The 17,340-nt window shown below is 45.3% G+C and overlaps 1 protein-coding gene across 1 annotated transcript in view; it reads left to right on the top strand.

Moving 5' to 3' along the window:
• The window catches only part of SKOR2 (SKI family transcriptional corepressor 2), a 27,628-nt gene extending 26,052 nt beyond the window's left edge, over positions 1-1,576 (top strand). The window contains exon 9 of the mRNA XM_027885900.1: positions 1,358-1,576. The gene's annotated coding sequence lies outside the window, so the exon portion shown is untranslated. The remainder of the gene's footprint in view (positions 1-1,357) is intronic.
• The last annotated feature ends 15,764 nt before the right edge of the window (positions 1,577-17,340 follow it).

The following is a 17,340-nucleotide window of genomic DNA, read 5'->3' as shown; positions in this document are numbered from 1 at the left end:
AAAAAAAAAAAAAAAACCACCAAAAAACAACCCACAAAAAAACCCCAAACTCACAAACACCAAAAAATGAGGATTAGAGATTGGAGAGAGAGGCAAAAAGTTGGTAGCCCTGCTACTGGGTTATGCCACAAAATCGGACTTGTGGATTCACTGAAAAAAATCCCTGATAAGAAGTAGGGGGATTAGAAAAAAAAAAAAAAAGAGCTATTCATGCATAGAGATCTCAGCAATGCAAAAAGTAGAGGTATTCAAGGGAAAGTGTGGAACATCTGAGAAGGGTTTGATAGTACAGGTGAAGGAGGTTTGCCTGACCTATGGAAGAAGCAGATACTTAAAAACATACAGTATAGAGTAACCAGATAACCAGTGTCTGTGACCTTGAGCTCTGCCTGCTGGGATAAGGAGATTAATCTAAGAATCGAGTTGGTCTGTTCTGGCCTGTTGTGCAGACTTTCTTATTGACTGGCAGCGCCTTCTGGTTGAGTCTAGATTAATCTGAGGGCTCATTCAGAACAAATTCAGTGATATTAATACCCTGAATAAAACAGCACGCCTCCCCGGATGAGAAGCAGCAGTCCCTGCCCTCAGAGCCTTGTCCACAGCACTGGATGTACGATAAAAACCTGCCTGAGGATGGCAGCACCAGAGGAAAGGCACCGTTTGTTCCCAGCATCAGGTTTTCCATCAGCTGACAATCCCTGCAAGGAAGGTGCTGGCACCACAGCAACGAGCATTTCCTGCCTGTCTGGAAGGATGGATGCGCTCCTCACGCTGTTCTTGTTTCCAGAGGCGCACCATCCCTGCAGACAACAGGGATTTCTCCAAGCAGGCTCTGGTGCTTTTGAGAGATTAGTTGTTACTTAACTGCTAAGCTAAGTCAGTCAAGCAGAGAATCACAGCTGTATCGTTCAGGAGCAGTTTTCAGGCCGTCAAATGTGCCAGGCAAAAGAAAAGAGTCTCCTCAAGAAGAGACGTGTAACAGCATCCCTAAGGTACACCCAGGGGGTGAAGACCCTCAGCCACTCAGTTCATGCTCTGTTTTCCTCAGCTGCCCCTGGCTGGGCCTTGTGCTCCTTTCCACAGCAGGTCTTGTGGTGTTTATTCACGCTGCAGTCAGTTGAAACTTGGCACTTCATCATTAATTCCGTCGTTGTTTCCACAAGACCCTGCGGATACTCAGTAGCGAACTCCCAAAGGATGCTCCTAGGGCAGGCGACCAATGCGTGTCCCTTTTTCAAAGATTGCAAATCAGTGTCATAATTCTGTGAGTATTCAGTCTTAATGTTGGTAACACTTTCTTTTTCTGTTTCTCTCTCTCTTTCTTTCTTCTTTTTTTTTTTTTTTTTTTAATTCTCAGAGGCACAAGAGTTTTTGCAGCTGTTACCTGATAAGTTATAACCCAGTCAGAAAACTGACTTGTATATAGACTGTGAAATGGAAGTGTTTGGGGATCTAAATAACAAAAAAAAAAATCAGGTTCCTCTGAACCTAAGGACAAGTGACCTCATAGTATCATGGACAACCATGTCAAATAGAATGTAGCAGCCATTTATTAGTAAACACAAAACCACAAAAAAAAAAAAAAGAAAAGCCTGTCCTTGATCTTTTTTTTTTTTTTTTTTTTTTTTTTGGTGGTACCAAAGTTTAAGTCTTTGTGTTTTTAGAAGGACTGTTGAAGTTGATAGAGAAAATGCTTTTGACGAGTTGTGCAGATAAGCTGTGAAAGGAACCGTTGGTCCTTTCAGCGCCACAGACACTTGACAACATCTGCCAGTTCATCTCTTGCTTTTGGGATGGTGGTGGTTTTTTGGAAAGAAGTGAACGTCTCACCAGATGGGCCAGAACCAGATTTGGGTGGACAGACGGATGGATGGATGGATAGAGCAGCGTTAGCCATACACAGTGCTTTATAAAAGCAAACTGGAGATTCTCACCCCCCCTCTCCCTTGTCCCTTCCCTCCCCTGGTACTTTGCCTGCTGTACGAATTACGATTGTACTCCTCTGGAAATATTTTACAGTTTAATATTGAGTGTAATTAAGAATATAATCACTGTTATCAAAAAAGGTATTTAACTCTGTTGTAGTTTCTTTATCATTCATGTGGATAAAAAGTCTATAATAAAAAAAAGAAAACTATAAGGTAATAGTTGTGCTTCCCTGCAATTTAATACTATGCTTACTCCTCTAAACCAAACAACTGGGAAATTTATCCCCAAGAATATCCTTGTGTAGGTATTTTAATTCTCAAATAACATGTTGAAGTGTTTCACGGTGGAAATTCTCTGCCTCTGGTTATTTTGAAAACGTTTGGAAGTAGGTTTAGTAGAATTTCGGGAAGTGCCTTGTGTATCCACAGAAATAAAGGGAAACGTGCCAAAGTTGACTGTTGAGACTGCAGGCATAGTGCTCTGGGTCTTTTCCTGGTGGTGTGCAACACCCTGATTTGATTGCCAGGGCTTTTCCTGGGTGAATTCATCTCCATGCTGAAGGTCTCAGTCCCAGACACCGTAATCCCTGATCCAGGAAAGATCTCCCACCCCAATACAGCACCACCAGCACCCCAAAGTGGTTTCGGCCATCCCCAGCATCTGGATGTGTTGCAGAGTCGCTCTTTCAGTATTCCCCTCATTCCCAGCAAAGGCCTGGGAGATTAAACCATCGGGCTTTACAGCTTCTTAGTGCAGCCAGAAGATCTGGAAGCCGGGGGAGGAAGAGCACAGCCTGGTTTTGTGCCCTTCCTCTACACAGGCTCTGGTAGTAAGTGAGCTGACAGGACTCGCTGAACTGGCAGCAGTATGGCTTTTGTAGCGTGGGAAAAAAAAAAAAAAGAACCAGAAAAGCTGGACCAGGTCAGAGCAAAATTTCCGTCTGTGCCGGTGCCTTGTTCCCAGTTAAGAGGTGAAAGCAGAAACTTTGTGAAAGCACATGAGCAGTGAGAGATACATTCCCAGAATATTGTTTTAGCTACTCATGATTTACTGCTCGTGGCTTTTCTGACCTAGACATGATGTCTTGTTTTTAATAACCCTCAATGGATTTTTTTAATTCCACGAACACGACCGGTGACTTTTTTGAAAACCTAGGCACACTTCTAGCAGCTTAGAGAATCCTGGGGCAGTGAACTCCACAGCTTAAATGCAGGCTGTGGGGAAAAAGAAAAAGAGCTTCTGATGTTTGGAGCTGCCAGATTTAGCCTCATTGTGCTCCCTGGGCCCCTTGTACTGGATGAGACCAGTTGCTTGTTGACTACTGGCAATCCCTGTCCACCTTTTGCCATATCAGCCATGATTTCATAGACATCTGTGAAACTTTCAGGTTGTCTTTTTTTCCATATTGAGTTGTAGTCATCCCTCCAACACAAGCGGTCCCACAGCTTTGTAGCCTTCGTGTGAACCTTTTCCCAGTCACCCTGCATCCTTTGTGAGACGGGGAACTAGCTGCACAGAATATTTCAGGATGCAGGATGCTATATAGATCATTGCGCAGAGTGACACAGTGCTGTTTTCCGTGATGAATGGACCTGGCTGCAGCGTGGTGGTAAAATCTCTTAACCACCGTAGATCAAAAATTTTGCCCAGACATAAAGCAATCCCGTTGCTCAATAAGAAATTGCCGCCCTAATGGCCTCTGAGTGCCAGAGCTCCTGGATGTGGTCAGGCCTGCAGAGTAACCTGTTGTCCCACACCATTTGAGAACCAGCCTGTTCAGGCCCAGGAGCAGACACAAAGCATCCTCAACAGATTTATTTGTTTTCTGCTCCCAGCTCAGCAGTTTTCAGACCATCGTGTTCCCCAGGGACTTTCCACAGCAAGTAAGCAGCCCCTGTACATGTTGTTGGAGCTCTGAAACTGCGTTATATGCACAGTTCACACAAGTGATAGGTTGAATAAGGAAGAAATAGGCTTCAAATTGAACGTTCAAGCTTGAAATGTCTTAATTTCCATTTGGATATTTGCTCTCAGCTCCCCACTCAGGAAATGGAACCACTTGGCTGGGTTGTAAGCGATTCACAGGGCACAACAATGCAACGTGTATCTCAGAATCAAGCATGAATGGGGTGCTCTGAATTAAAAAAATCATTCCTCACGCTAATTAATGTGATCCTAGGAAATGAACAAAGAGCAGTTACCACCTAAACAAATCTACGTTGATAAATGACCAGGGAAGCTTCTTATCTCCAATTGCTTTTTGTTTGCCTTCCTCTTGTGCCCAAGTTGGTATGCATTAAAGTGTCAAGGATCCCATTAAACACTAGTGTTTCAGGGACTCAACCCTCAAATGTTTCCACCAGCTGGCATCATAGAGAAAAGGTAAAAAAAAAAAAAAATAAGGATATTGGAAGATTTACCCAGTGGTTGATATGGTTCGTGTGTGTGCAGCACACACACCCTAAGGTTGTGTCTACACAAATGTTCCACTGCGTTTGAACTCGGCTAAATCACTGCCATGGCCCTGGCAGGGTTGTGTTTGAGCCCACTGGAGTCCAGGGGAGCATTTCCCAGCGTGGATGGGGAGTCATCCCAGCCCTGCAGCTTCTCCCGAGGTGGTTTGGAGGTGGTCGCCCTGAGCTAAAAGGTGGTGAATTCATGTCATGTTGGGTGGATGAAGCCCTTCAGTGCCACGTGGGATCCCCAGCTCCCAAGCCGCAGTCCATTTGGTCACATGGAACAGCACACACTGTTGCTGCCCTTAACACAAAATGAGTGACATGTTAGCGTGGAAAATAAACATTCAGCTTTTCTGACAGATGACGTGCAGCTTGTCAACACCTTGAAGAAACCTGCGTAGGTGACCAAATAATCGCTTCCACAGCTATTGTCACAAGAGAGGCAAAAGGTGATAGCTGTCTAACAGACGTTAGCTTTGGCCTTTTGTTCTTCAAAATCCCCCCTCTTCAAAATCCAACCTTTTGTTGACCTTTTTTTGAACTGGCAGATGCAATCCACAGAATTCTGGAGCAGTTTGGGTTGGAAGGGACCTTAAAGCCCATCTCATTCAACCCCCTGCCATGGGCAGGGACGCCTTTCACTAGAACAGGTTGCTCAGAGCTCCGTCCATCCTGGCCTTGTGAGTCGTGAATGAGCCATTTGAAGCAGACTGAGCATTTATCGCTCTTGAGATCGATCCCACTGATGAATAAATGCCTTGATGATTATTAAAAAAAAATAGTTGACTCTGCCGAAATTGGCCAATTAAAGGTGCTACAGTAAAGATATAGAAGTTTTTGTCTGAACTGTGTATGGCAAGCAGGTTAAGACCCTGATAATTAATACTAAGAAAAAGTGTGATTTTTTTTTATTTTATTACTGATCAATTCCTGAAGCCTTTTGTTTTATGTGACAGATTAAAGTTCAGATTTCTTCGAGTTATTTTTCCTTTTCCATAATTTTAATGTAAAACCTCAAGGCAACTGTGCCAAGAGTTTTGTATAAATTCTGCAGTGAACAAAAGAGAGCACCTCCTCAGCAAACCTGTATTTTTTTAGGCTATACCAACAAGGAGTTAACAAAGTGTAGCATTTGCTGACCCTCTTGGATAACCAGTTTTACCCCACTAGCTTTTAGGGCTAAATCACTCTGCTCAGCAAAACTGTTGGGAGAGCTCCTGTAGGACATCTTACTGTTTTCTTGTCATCTTCTGTAGCTTTTTGCTTCCTGTGAAGAGTTTATATATGGAGTTTATGCCTAGATGAGCATGGCAGGGGACTGAAACTAGATGATATTTAAGGTCCCCCTTCAACCCAAATAGTTCTGTGATTCTATGATCCTAAATGTATTTCAACACAATTTACTTAATTGCCTTGGATTATTCAGTACAATTTTGAGAGGTATTTTCATTTAATTATAATAAGGTTTTCCTTGATACCTACCGTCATCTACAAAATGTTTTATTTCCAAACTTATAGCCAAGAATTCAATAATAAATTCCAGAGCAGGTAAATAACCTACTGTAGTATAAGCAGCTCTGGCCTTGCATAGAGCTTGTGCCACTTCTGTGGCCTTGGACACACTTGGCTGGTTCCCCTGGTCTCAGTGGGACTGTTTTATCTCTGCTGGCGGTTTGCAGTAGTGGACTGCACCCAATCCACGTGAGATAAGATGTTTCTGCGGGAAAGAGATGACTGCTCCACCACAGCTCCCTGCTCTCTGATCTCAAGCTTCTCCACAAAACCGAGTTTGAAGTGAGTGGGATACTGGGATTTAAAAAAAAAAAAAAAAAAAGGAAAAAAAATTAAATAAAAAGTTAAATTAAGAGTATTCCCCTTCAGGAATATTCAGAGCATCCATTGCTTTTTCCTCAGTGTCTTTGAAACTTCAGTGAAAGTGAATTTCCATTTATACTAGAAATTTGTGGAGAACATGTCCCAGTTTCTTCCATCACATCTTCACACTGGGCACATACAAGGGATGGAGATAGATCTACCATATAGATGTTCAGTAGCTTGCAGGAGTGAGGCCGGCTCTATATTTAGCAGCTTTTCCCCTTGGGACACGATCTGAATACCACAGAAATCAGAGAAGAGATTCCCATTAACTCTGGCGACCTTTGGATCAGACTGAAAAATCACAAATGGTTTCCACAAAGCAATCTCAGTTTTGATTTGAACTTTCTCTTAGTTTGATAAAGAAGGAAAGCACCAGCACTTGCCAGAATACAAAGTCCTCCCTCCTTAGGGACTCTTTTGTGCCATGTGCTACACAGAAACTGTTTTAACAGCACACTTGTCCTGTCTTAAAGCCAAACAAAAGGCCAGTGATTCCCTGGAGTAGGGAAGAGAAGGTACCTACACACCCAGGGTTCTCCTCTGTGGGTGACACAGAATGGATGGTTGACGTGTGGCTTAACAAAAAATACATCTTCAGGCCCGCTCTCTGCTGTTCATCTCTGTGAAATCTCTTTAATGTTGTTAATTTGCCGTGTCCTTAAGCCACAGCTGTGGTCGTGCGCAGTGACTTGGAGTGTGGACACCTTCCAAACAATCTCCAGGGGACTTGGAGAGGTGCTTTGGTCCTGTTTGGTCCCGTGACGTAAGAGGCGCTGGAGTTGTTGTGCAGTTATTTATCTAAGCACAGCAGAAAAACCTGTCAGTCTCTATTGTTTTGAAAGGCCTGCCGATGTGGGGTTTATTAATGTTTTCTTTGTGCCTGCATTAACGAAAAAGGAGCCTCCACCCTAGAGCACCACTCCCTCTTTGACCACAAAGCACAGGTAACCACAGCTTTTCACGAGATAACTTGGTGCAGTTGCCAGCTCAGCTTCAGTCTGGAGCAGGGAATGGGGATTTTGCAGAGCAGAACGAGGCCCAGAGCTGTGGAGGTGTGACTCTCCCAAACTGAGGGAATGGGAAAAGGTGGGTGCTGCAGAGACACATCGATGCTACCCTCCTGCCCATGGTGCAGTGAAGCCAGGCTGCAAGAAACAACACCTCAATGAACCACACTTGAAACCCTGAACTGGCTGTCTCCGCTGGACAGCTCAACAACATCTCCTTAAATTCCTGCCTTGCTCCTTTCAGTGCAAAGAGCCAGGTCAGGCTGTGTAACACCCAGAGAGCAAGGATGGGGCTCAGACTTGCCATGGTCCCAGATTCACAGATGATGGGGTTTTGTTGCCTGGAGAGCACCCAAACCCTGCCTTCTCCACTCATCTTTCTGAAGGAGACCCAAAGGCACCCCTCCTGGGACATGGCACGTTCCTGCAGTGACTCCTGAAGCAGCTTTCCTGCAGGAGTTCGTGCACATCAGAGAGGGGTCCCGTGCCCAGCGGAAGCCCTGGCGGGCTCCTGGGTGGAGTCCAGCTGTGCCTCCTGCTCCACCAGAAAGATTGTGAAAGGAATTGCTTAACAAAAGGACAGTGAGTAAACCCTGTGTTTGATCTACCTCCACACTTTATTGATTGTCCACACACGGAAGAGATTATCCCACCCTAATAAAAACCTCGGAGAGAAGGAAGCAATCAGCAGAGGCAAATGAAGTGAGCAATTAGCCCGAAACCCTTCGGAGCAGCTTTACTTTCAGGCAAGGTCTGAGCAGCTGGATGCTGACACAGGGATCTCCAGCAGTCACAAGGTAATCCAGAAATTTGTGATCTTATTTTGCTCTGTGTTTTAATTACTGTAGTGTATTTTCTTGAGTTTTTTCAAGCTCAAGGTTCTCCTTAGGACATCTTACTGAAGTAACAAAAAGAGGTGATATCTTGGGGGGGGCCAGAGGACTCTCTAGCAATCAAGTTGGTTTTCCATTCTCAGTATCACTCAGCCCAGTTCTCCGTGCACCAGGGGAGATTTCACGAGATCCTGACACAGATTCTGGGCCAACATTTCAATCTATTCACATGCATTAATGGACAAGAGGCAAAGCCTGGACCCATCAGTGTTTGCAGCCTGTAACAACCTGGGTGCAATTCACAAAATCATGCTGCCTGGTTTTGCTATCCAAGCTTTAAAAAAGTAGGAGCTGCAGGTTGCTCTGGTTCATGTTGATAGGCTGTAGTGATAGGATAAGTGGTGTTGGTTTTAAACTAAAATATGGGAAAATCAGACTAGATGGAAGAAATTGTTTAGGATAAGGTTGATGAGGCACTGTCACAGGTTGCCCAGGAAACTTGTGGATGTCCCATCCCTGGAGGCATTCAAAGTCAGGTTGGATAGGGCTGGAGCAAGTTCCAGACTGGTCTAGTGGAAGGTGTCCCTGCTCATGGCAGGGGGGTTGGAACTAGATGACCTTTGGAGGTCCCATTCTATGTGGAAATTTTAGACCTGAGAGCATATTGCCAGGCAATTTATTTTGTATTATTAACTGGATATGTCCTGGGACTCCACATTTTCTTTCTATTCTAGAAAAATGAGCTAGAACAGAATAAAATGTATGGAAATATGTGTGTGCTTATGTGTGTATCTGTGATCCTGTGCCAGTATTCGTACAGGGTGACACCTGAATCTGACCCAAACACTTGCTTTTTACACATTATACTTTTCCAATAATAAGGGATACCATAGTTTTAAGTTTAAAAGTGACTTCTGCTCTGTGTCCTGAGGCAAACTGGCTGGGATTAGATAAAGGTGTCTGCTAGGTGTGCTGGAGTGTGTGATGCCAGCATTTTTGTCCATGCCAAGATTCCACCCCTGGAAATGCTCCAGGCCGGGTTGGACGGGGCTTGGAGCAGCCTGGTCTAGTGGAAGGTGTCCCTGCCCATGGCAGGGGGTTGGAACTACACAGGCTTTAAGATCCCTTCCAACCCAAACCATTTTAGGATTCTGTGATTCCATAAAGATGAGATGCTGGAGACAAACATCAAGCCAAGCTCATTGCCTTAACAAAAAGATCCATTTTTGGGGGGTCAGATTAACTTCTGCCTTTTGGATCTGTCCATTAACCCACCCTGCTTTCATCTCCAGTCTGCAAAACAGTGATAGCAGAATCTGTCTCCTAAGTCAGTCATGAAGATAATGCCCATTAGAGACAGTGAAATGGTCAGATGTCCTAAGGGAAGCTAAAATGAATGTGCTGGGTTTGAACATTAAACAGCATTCTGAATGTCTTGTTTGTTTGGTTAATTTTTCAGGATGGCCCTTTCTGATGGCGAAGGTTTGCATGACATGATGGTTTTTGAGGAAGAAGGTATTTTACTCTCCTGTCTGTTTCCATTAGAACCTTTAAATAAGCTTGGCCGTGTTTATTTGTGTGGTGACACTGCTGAGAATGTTATCAAGTGTGTAAGAAGGCAGATACAGAGTGTTGAATGGGCTCAAAAGGAATCAGTGAATCAGCCACAGTAGAGCCATTTCTGTTGGGTTTTTAGGGTGGGAAGAATGGTGCAAATAAAAGAAGGTGTTGCAGCAGAGGAGGACTTGGAGGCAGAGCTAGATGGGAGACGTGAGAAAAATTTCACTCCTTTATGTTTGGAATTAAATCCAAGAGCAAAACTGGATGAGAGCGGATTGAAAAGGGTGAAGGTGGATGGAAAGTGCTGGCTAGAGATGCAGTAAGAGCCGGGATCCTGCTGTGGCTTTACTGTGAACAGGTGGATAATATGTGGAATAACCCTGCGGTCTAACAGTGCAGGGCAGACTCTTCCACCCTGAATCCACAGGGCTGCATTTCAGCCCCAGCCCTGAAAAGCAGCTTTGCCTTGCTCTTTGGTAGATAAAGACCCACAAGTTAGTAACTGAACTGTGAGATTTTTGTGCAAAAAGCAGCTCCCAGGAACACCCTCCTAACACAGAGCTGGCTACCCCATGGCTTGCAGCAGAAGGATCAGCATCTGCAGCCTGTAACAAACAACCTGGGGTCATTTCACAAATGGGGCCATTTCGCTGCGTTTCTTAAAGCTCTTTGCTGGCAAAACTCACCTGTGATTTCCGTGTTCTTTTCAAGGTTCACCACCCTCCACTTATGCCATTGTCATGGTGTCTCTCAGTGGGAGCCTCTTGCTGCTGGTCGCCATCAGCGTAGCAATAAACGTTCTCCGGAGGTGAGTGCCAGGGAAGTAGGAGAGGACCCAGAGTCACCGAGGGGAATGTGTGCAGGGATGAATTCCTGCATGAGCCAGGAGTGATCAGGGAGCCCATGGGAAGAGTCTGCCAATCCCTAGTGCTTCTTGGGGTCTTCCCAGGCCCCTTTGTCCGCAATAACAGTGGCTGGAGAATCACTAGGGTGGGTGCTTGTGTAATGTCAATTTATATCTGGTCCCAATTTTTCTCCTCATTTCCAGATTTTGCATGTATTATATATATATGTGTGTGTGTGAGTGTATGTATTAAAATTCAATTAAGGAAAATTAAGAGACTCCAGCTGCTAATTCCCTCTACTGCCAACATTTTCATTTTTTTCAATGACCTGCAGCCACAAAAAGGGGGACATTCCTTGTGATGTTTGTCTCTATAATGAGAAAGTAAATGGTATGTTTTGAGAAGTCTCCTCAAACCAAAATTTTGTTCAGTTTTGGTTCGAATGCATCTAGCCAAATTAAGGAGTGCAATGAGGTCGTGGGGTTTTTTTTGAAGGCCAGAAGATTGAGGGGAGAGGAAAAGGCCACCTCCATAATTAAATAAATCAGCTCTATCTCAGTTATCAGTTCTGTATTGCCATTAGTTACATCCTGTTATTAATTGGTTTGGGTTCAAAATAACAGCAGCTCCTCATGCTGATAGGACACCCAACAATTTGTTTGTTCTCCATTTCTGTTGTGCCAGGCACTGCACATCGAATTATTCCTCCAAAAACCTTAGGACACCTGTGGTGGCAGAGAAAGTTACCGTGACAAGGAACAGCTCTGAAAAGATCTCGACGGTGGATTTGACTGGTCCAGTGTGTGTAAATTACCTTCCTGACAAGCAAAATGCGCCCCCAGCCAGAGTCTACCATCTCTGAAGAGACGATTTCCATTTTTGAGCTGCTGTTCTTCTTTGCTTCTTCTGCAAAAACAGAAGTGACAATGGCCCGCAAGTTCTTCTGTCTGCAGCTTTCCTGTGGAGAGGAAAGGGGATAAATGTGCTAGTGAGTGGATGGACTGACATGGTGCACTTTGTTTTCTCCACCGTAGCGCTGGACTGTGAACTCGTACCTCAAAAGTATTAGAAAATGCAGGAAAATTACCTTTTTTTTTTTTTAATGGAAGTGGAGAAAAAGCATGGATACATGTACCTTATCTCTGTGATGTGTTGTGTTAAAAATTTACTGTAGAGATTTACAACTTCCCATCTTGTCTCTTCCTGTGGGATGAGTCATAGCAATAAAATATGGGGGGATTCCTGGTTATTTTTACAAAGATTTCCCAATCCCTCTGACTCACTGTGAATCCCAGATGCTGTGCAGGGGCCTAACATTTTGCAGGTGGTTTCCGACTAACTGCAGGACTCCGTGGCTCTGCTAACATTACTGGACAGGCTGCAGTCTCTAAAGTCGAGGGAATGGGCTGAGGTTGTGTCAGGGCAGGGTCAGGTTTGATCTCAGGGAAAGGTTTTTCCCCCAGAGGGTGGCTGGCACTGAACAGGCTCCCCAAGGCAGTGGGCACAGCCCCAAGGCTGCCAGAGCTCAAGGGGTGTTTGGAGGATCTTCTGGGGCACAGGAGGTGACCCTTGGGGATGGTCCTGTGCAGGGCTGAGGGTTGGACACGATGATTCTTGTGGGTTCCTTCCAGCTCAGCATATTCTGTGATCCTCTGAAGTCACCAGGTCTGTGATTTGTTTTTTTTACCTGCCCACTTTTACAGCCTGGAGGAAGAGACCATCTTTTAATCTTTATAATTAGTGCTGCAGCTTCCCCATCACTGATGACCTCTACCTCTGGCATGACACCAGCCTGCTGGGAACAAGCCTGACTGTAATCCCCATTCAGGTGGCAGATGCAGGGATCAGGTTAGGCTGGGATCTCGCACTGAGAGGGACCGGTGTGCTCCCTGCATCTGGCCAGACTATTCCAACTTCATGCCCTTTGCTAACTGCTGCTAGGAACCCACGGGTTAGAGCCTATGAATTTCCTCCTCTTCCAGGCTTAGATGGGGCCAGTGGCTCATTGGGAAAGCTGCTGGTGGAGAGTCTGGCCCCAGCAGGACACACTGGGACACCAACACACTTGTGTCAGTTCCTGCATGCGGTACTTGTCAAAAGAGGGACTTGGAGCAGGCACGGGAAGATGAGGCTGCCCTGCACAGGGACACATGGGCATTTCACAGACCTGAATGAAAATCTGTGCCACAGAGGCAAGTGGACTTTGATCTCCACTGAAACTCCTCTAGGTTTGCCCTAAAAGGGCAGTTTCAGTAACTTTTGTATTAGCAGAGGTGGAAGCCAGACCTGATTCCGAAGCTGCAGGCACGTGTCAGCCATCCCTGGTGGATGCTCAGCCACAGCAGGATCCTTTGATGAGATTACACGATCCTTTAGCCACATTCCTATTCAAAACACTGTTACTGACACCATTTCCCATCATCCAGTGGAAACACATCCATACAAGTCTGTGATGGCAAACACCAACTCCGTGCCCGAGAGAATTTGAGCCCCTTGGGTTTCCCTCTTTCCATACCTGTGTTGAGGGAACTGCTCCTGCCTGTCTGCTGCTGTAACACCAACCTCAGACATCCCTTCCCTTTGCTGTCTGTAATATCCCAGCTCCTTCTTCAAAAGGACAAAATCCGCTCCCTTTCAAAATTCATGGAGCTGCTTCCCCATCCTCTAAATCCCTCGCTAAGACCTGCTGCTGTCTCACCACCTACAAATCCTGCCTGCCTGTCACCAGGGAGGTTGGGCTAACCACAGACTTTTAACTCTCTGCCAAAGTCTGTTTGTTTCCTTGCCTCCCTGCTCCCCATGTTAGTCTGCTTTTGATATCCACTGCCTTCCGGCTGAGACATGGACTGGAAAATTCTGACACCTGTCACCTCTGTAAAATATCTAGTACCGAGCATTCACAGGATTTGGTTCTGGACTGGTGTATTCCAGCGAAAACACAACACAAACAGTGCCAATAATCATAGAAGGTGGTAATGCCACAGAGTCAATCTTTAAGGATTTTGAAGGGGGCAGCTCCTCACTTCCCAAACAAGCAAGGGCAGAGATGATCCGTGAGTCATGGACAAGACAAGGACCTTTCCTGTGCGTAGCTGCTGAAGGGTGAGAACCAGACACACGTTCTCTCAAAGGCACAAAATCTTGTTGTATTCCCAGCTTTGGTGGTTAAAACCATCGTCTGGACATTAAATCAGCTACTCAGTTTGTGCTTCCAAGAGATGTGTTGCATCAGTCGGATGCATCATTAACCTTTACAGCAGTTTGACAGTGCTATAGGTGCGATGAGTAAGGGTTGACAAAGGCTTTAGTTTCACTGTGAAATGTAGCAACGGGATTTATTTATAGCACCTGACTGAGCCACAGAACCTAAATTTTTCACATGCACAGGTTTTTTTGGTTAATGGAGTTAGGGTAGAAGTTGGTAAGAAAGTTACCTCCAACAAAACACATTTCTTCACTTTCGGCTTGGGATGGTTTAGGCTGATTTCCAGCCTTTCCTGCATCTCAGAAAAGCTCTTACTGACTATGTCTGGGTATTCAAAATATCTAAAGAAGGACATCTAAATACCTAAAGCTGTTTCAGAAAATAAACTCAGAGGATGGTGGTGGCAAGGGCTGAAGCCATGGCAAGTCTTCCTCTGGCCTATTTGCTCACCAGGTATGAACCATGTAATTCTGAAAGCTCACAAGCAACAGGCCCAGTTCTCTGTGAGACCCAGTGAGATGTGCTCTGTCTGATGATGTTGAATGTTCTTCACAAGGTCTTCACAATACTTCACCAGACTGAAGTTTAAAAATCTCCTTGATGGTGATTGAATGCACCCTGCAGATGACACCACAGGAATTTACTGCACCTTAATAAAGGGGGGGGAGAGGGGAAAAACCCTTTCCTTTTAAGGAAAGCGACTTCATCTGTTTTTCCCTTCAACCACGTAACATGATGATTCAGAGATAAGACTCTGTGGTTGTTAAGTTGCCATGATGGATTTTACAGAGGGGAAAATCTCGTCAAGTTTATGTAAGCTTGACAGCAGCTCCTGTTTGGAAATACATCTTAATTATGGGTAAAAATACTAAGCCATAACTTGTACAGTTATTGTAAAAACCTCTTTTTTTTTTTTTTTTTTCAGTGCTGTAGTTCTAAGCATTAGCTCTTCACTGAGGTTAGCAATTATTTATAGGTTGGATACTGCAAGGAGGTAGCCCAGGAAATGCAACTTGATGATGGTGGTTATTAGACAGCCTCTTAGTGACATCCCCCCCTCCCCCTAATTTATCTGTATTTAATTATAGAATTACTGCCATAATGCCCTAAGTTGTACCTGAGAACAAAAGACAGCTTTATTAGTGAGAGCATTGTATGCCACCACTCACAACTTCTTAAAAAATGGTGATGGCCTCTGGGATGAAACCTTTTCAGCCCAATATTGACATGTATGGAGCTTGGTAAAAGTCAAGATCAGCCTTTATTTTAGTATTTATGGGTGGAAAAAGATGGTTTGAATGATGAAACCCCCTGATTTTTGTCAAATTTTGGGGAGCCCTGGGCACCTAGAAGTGGCTCCATTAAAAATGGTATCATGGAGAGTTATTAGGAGCTTTGCAGTTACACCAAATTTTGAAATCTAGATGGGAAATAAAGAAGTTAGTTTGGAATTTTTGAGCTTGCAAGTGCCAGTACACTCGAGTATCCCCACTAGCTGCTGACATATGTGAATTTAATCACACATATAAGAGTTTGCAGACTCTGAATTGCCAGATTATGGGAATAATTTGAGCTTTCATACAGCTGAAAATGCCATTGTATGCTTAAATAATATTGATCTTACTGGAAGTGCAATGGGTTTTATTCGCTTACCTGAATGGAGATTATATTCCTCTTTGAGGCTGAAGTGACAAATGCTTTTGACCAGATGACAAAACTCTGATGGATGTATTTGATTTTTGTTCCCTGTTCTACCTTTCTTATTTCATAGTACTTAATGTTGGGGGTAAATTAGTAACAAAATACGCTACAGCTCTGATGATAGGGTGCTCTCTCTTGCCTTCGGTTCCATTTATTAAAATGTGATGGTATTTAATTGTGGCGATTATTGAGATGCATAATATTATGCCACTGACTGTACCAAAGTGAGTGTTCTGGAAAGGAAAGATGAAGACAAGAAGCAGCTGAGGTGTGGGTTTGTCCAGGTGGTGTCTGAGCATCTATTGATTATACGCTCCCAGTACTTAATTACGTTATCAGATCATCTCACATTTGCTGGTGAGTGGGTCTTAACATGGAGATGTAATATTGATAAAAGGTGAATAATCTGCCCAGATCAGAAATCCACCACAGTAAGCACAAAGTTATGATTTCTGTCGCAGTGAATGGGTCTAATAACAATCAGAGCGCGGTGATTATGCAAATCATTGTACCCTGATTGAGTAATAAAAGCTATCAACCATCCGGAGTTAAGGGGTTTGTGTATTGTACGATTACTGAGAAATAAAATCAGAGTGATTATGCAAATCACCCCCCTCAGCCAATCGGACTGAGGGATGTAAGGAGAAAAAAATGCCTATTTGTGCCTCGCTAACAATATCCCTCAATACAGTATCCCCGAGCTCCAGTTGCTATTATTTTTGTTATTTGACTGCAGAACCGCCCAGAAGCCCTAATCAATCCAACATAAAAGATAATTGTTTTGTTCTGGGGTTCTGCATCCTTTACATGTTGGGCAAACGACGTTTGGGATCTGGGCTGATTTCCTGCTAGAACCCTTAGCCAGGGACATAACGAAAATCAATATACATCGAGGAAGGGGAAATGCCGTTGGTGAGATTAAATAAAAAATACAAACCCACATATTTTTGCATATGTTTTTGATTAATTCCATTGATATCAGGTTACTAAGGAGGGGTGGCCACGGGGGCTGCCCCGCAAAGGGGGATGTCTCCCTGCCGGACACCAAGGGTTCCAAAGGGATCTGTGGGGCTTGCAGAGACCCTACAGACTCCAGGGCCCCACGAGGCTCCAAGGGATCCATGGATCTGAGGGATCCGTGGACCTGAGGGACCCACAGACCGGAGTGGCCCATGGACATAAGGGATCCACGTGGCTCCGAGGAATCCAGGGGGCTCCAAGGGATTTACAGACCCAAGGGATTCAGGGGGTTCTGAGGGACCCACAGAGTTCCGAAGGATCCACAGGCCCACGGGATCTACGGACACGAGGGACCCATGGACATGAGGGACCCACGGGACTCCAAGGGATGCACAGATCCGAGCGATCCACAAACATGAGGAATCCACAGCTCCGAGGGATCCACAGATCTGAGGGACCCATGGAGCTCCGAAGGACCCACAGACCTGAGGGATCCATGAGGTTCCAAAGATCCATGGATCTGAGGAATCCATGGACCCGTGGGACTCGAGGGATCCAAAGACCCCCAGGGATCCACAGATCCGAAGGATCCAGGGGGCTCCAAGAGATTTCCAGACCCGAAGGCTTCAGGGGGGCCCCAAGGGATTCTGAGGGATCCATGGATCCGAGGGACCCACGGAGTTCCGCGGGATACACAGGGCTCCGAGAGACTCACAGACCCCAGGGACCCACGAGGCTCCACAGGATCCATGGATCTGAGGGATTCGCAGACCCGCGGGATGCCCGGGCGATCCCAGCGCCGGGACGCGGCCGCCCTGAGGGGGAAGCTCCGCCCCCGCCACGCCCCGCTCGCGCCACGAGGCCACGCCCCCCGTAAGCCCCGCCCACAACACAGTGAGACAAGCCCGCGCCCCCTTACACAAGCCCCGCCCCCTCGGCGCGCGGATGCCCGGAGTGACGGCC

The sequence above is a fragment of the Empidonax traillii genome, unplaced genomic scaffold, assembly GCF_003031625.1.
Source record: "Empidonax traillii isolate 1590-97213 ecotype Southwest subspecies unplaced genomic scaffold, ASM303162v1 scaffold10:size5872457, whole genome shotgun sequence".
NCBI classification, from domain to species: Eukaryota; Metazoa; Chordata; class Aves; order Passeriformes; family Tyrannidae; genus Empidonax; species Empidonax traillii.
Note: the sequence above shows the minus strand (reverse complement) of the source record. Positions and strands in the feature narration are given on the sequence as shown.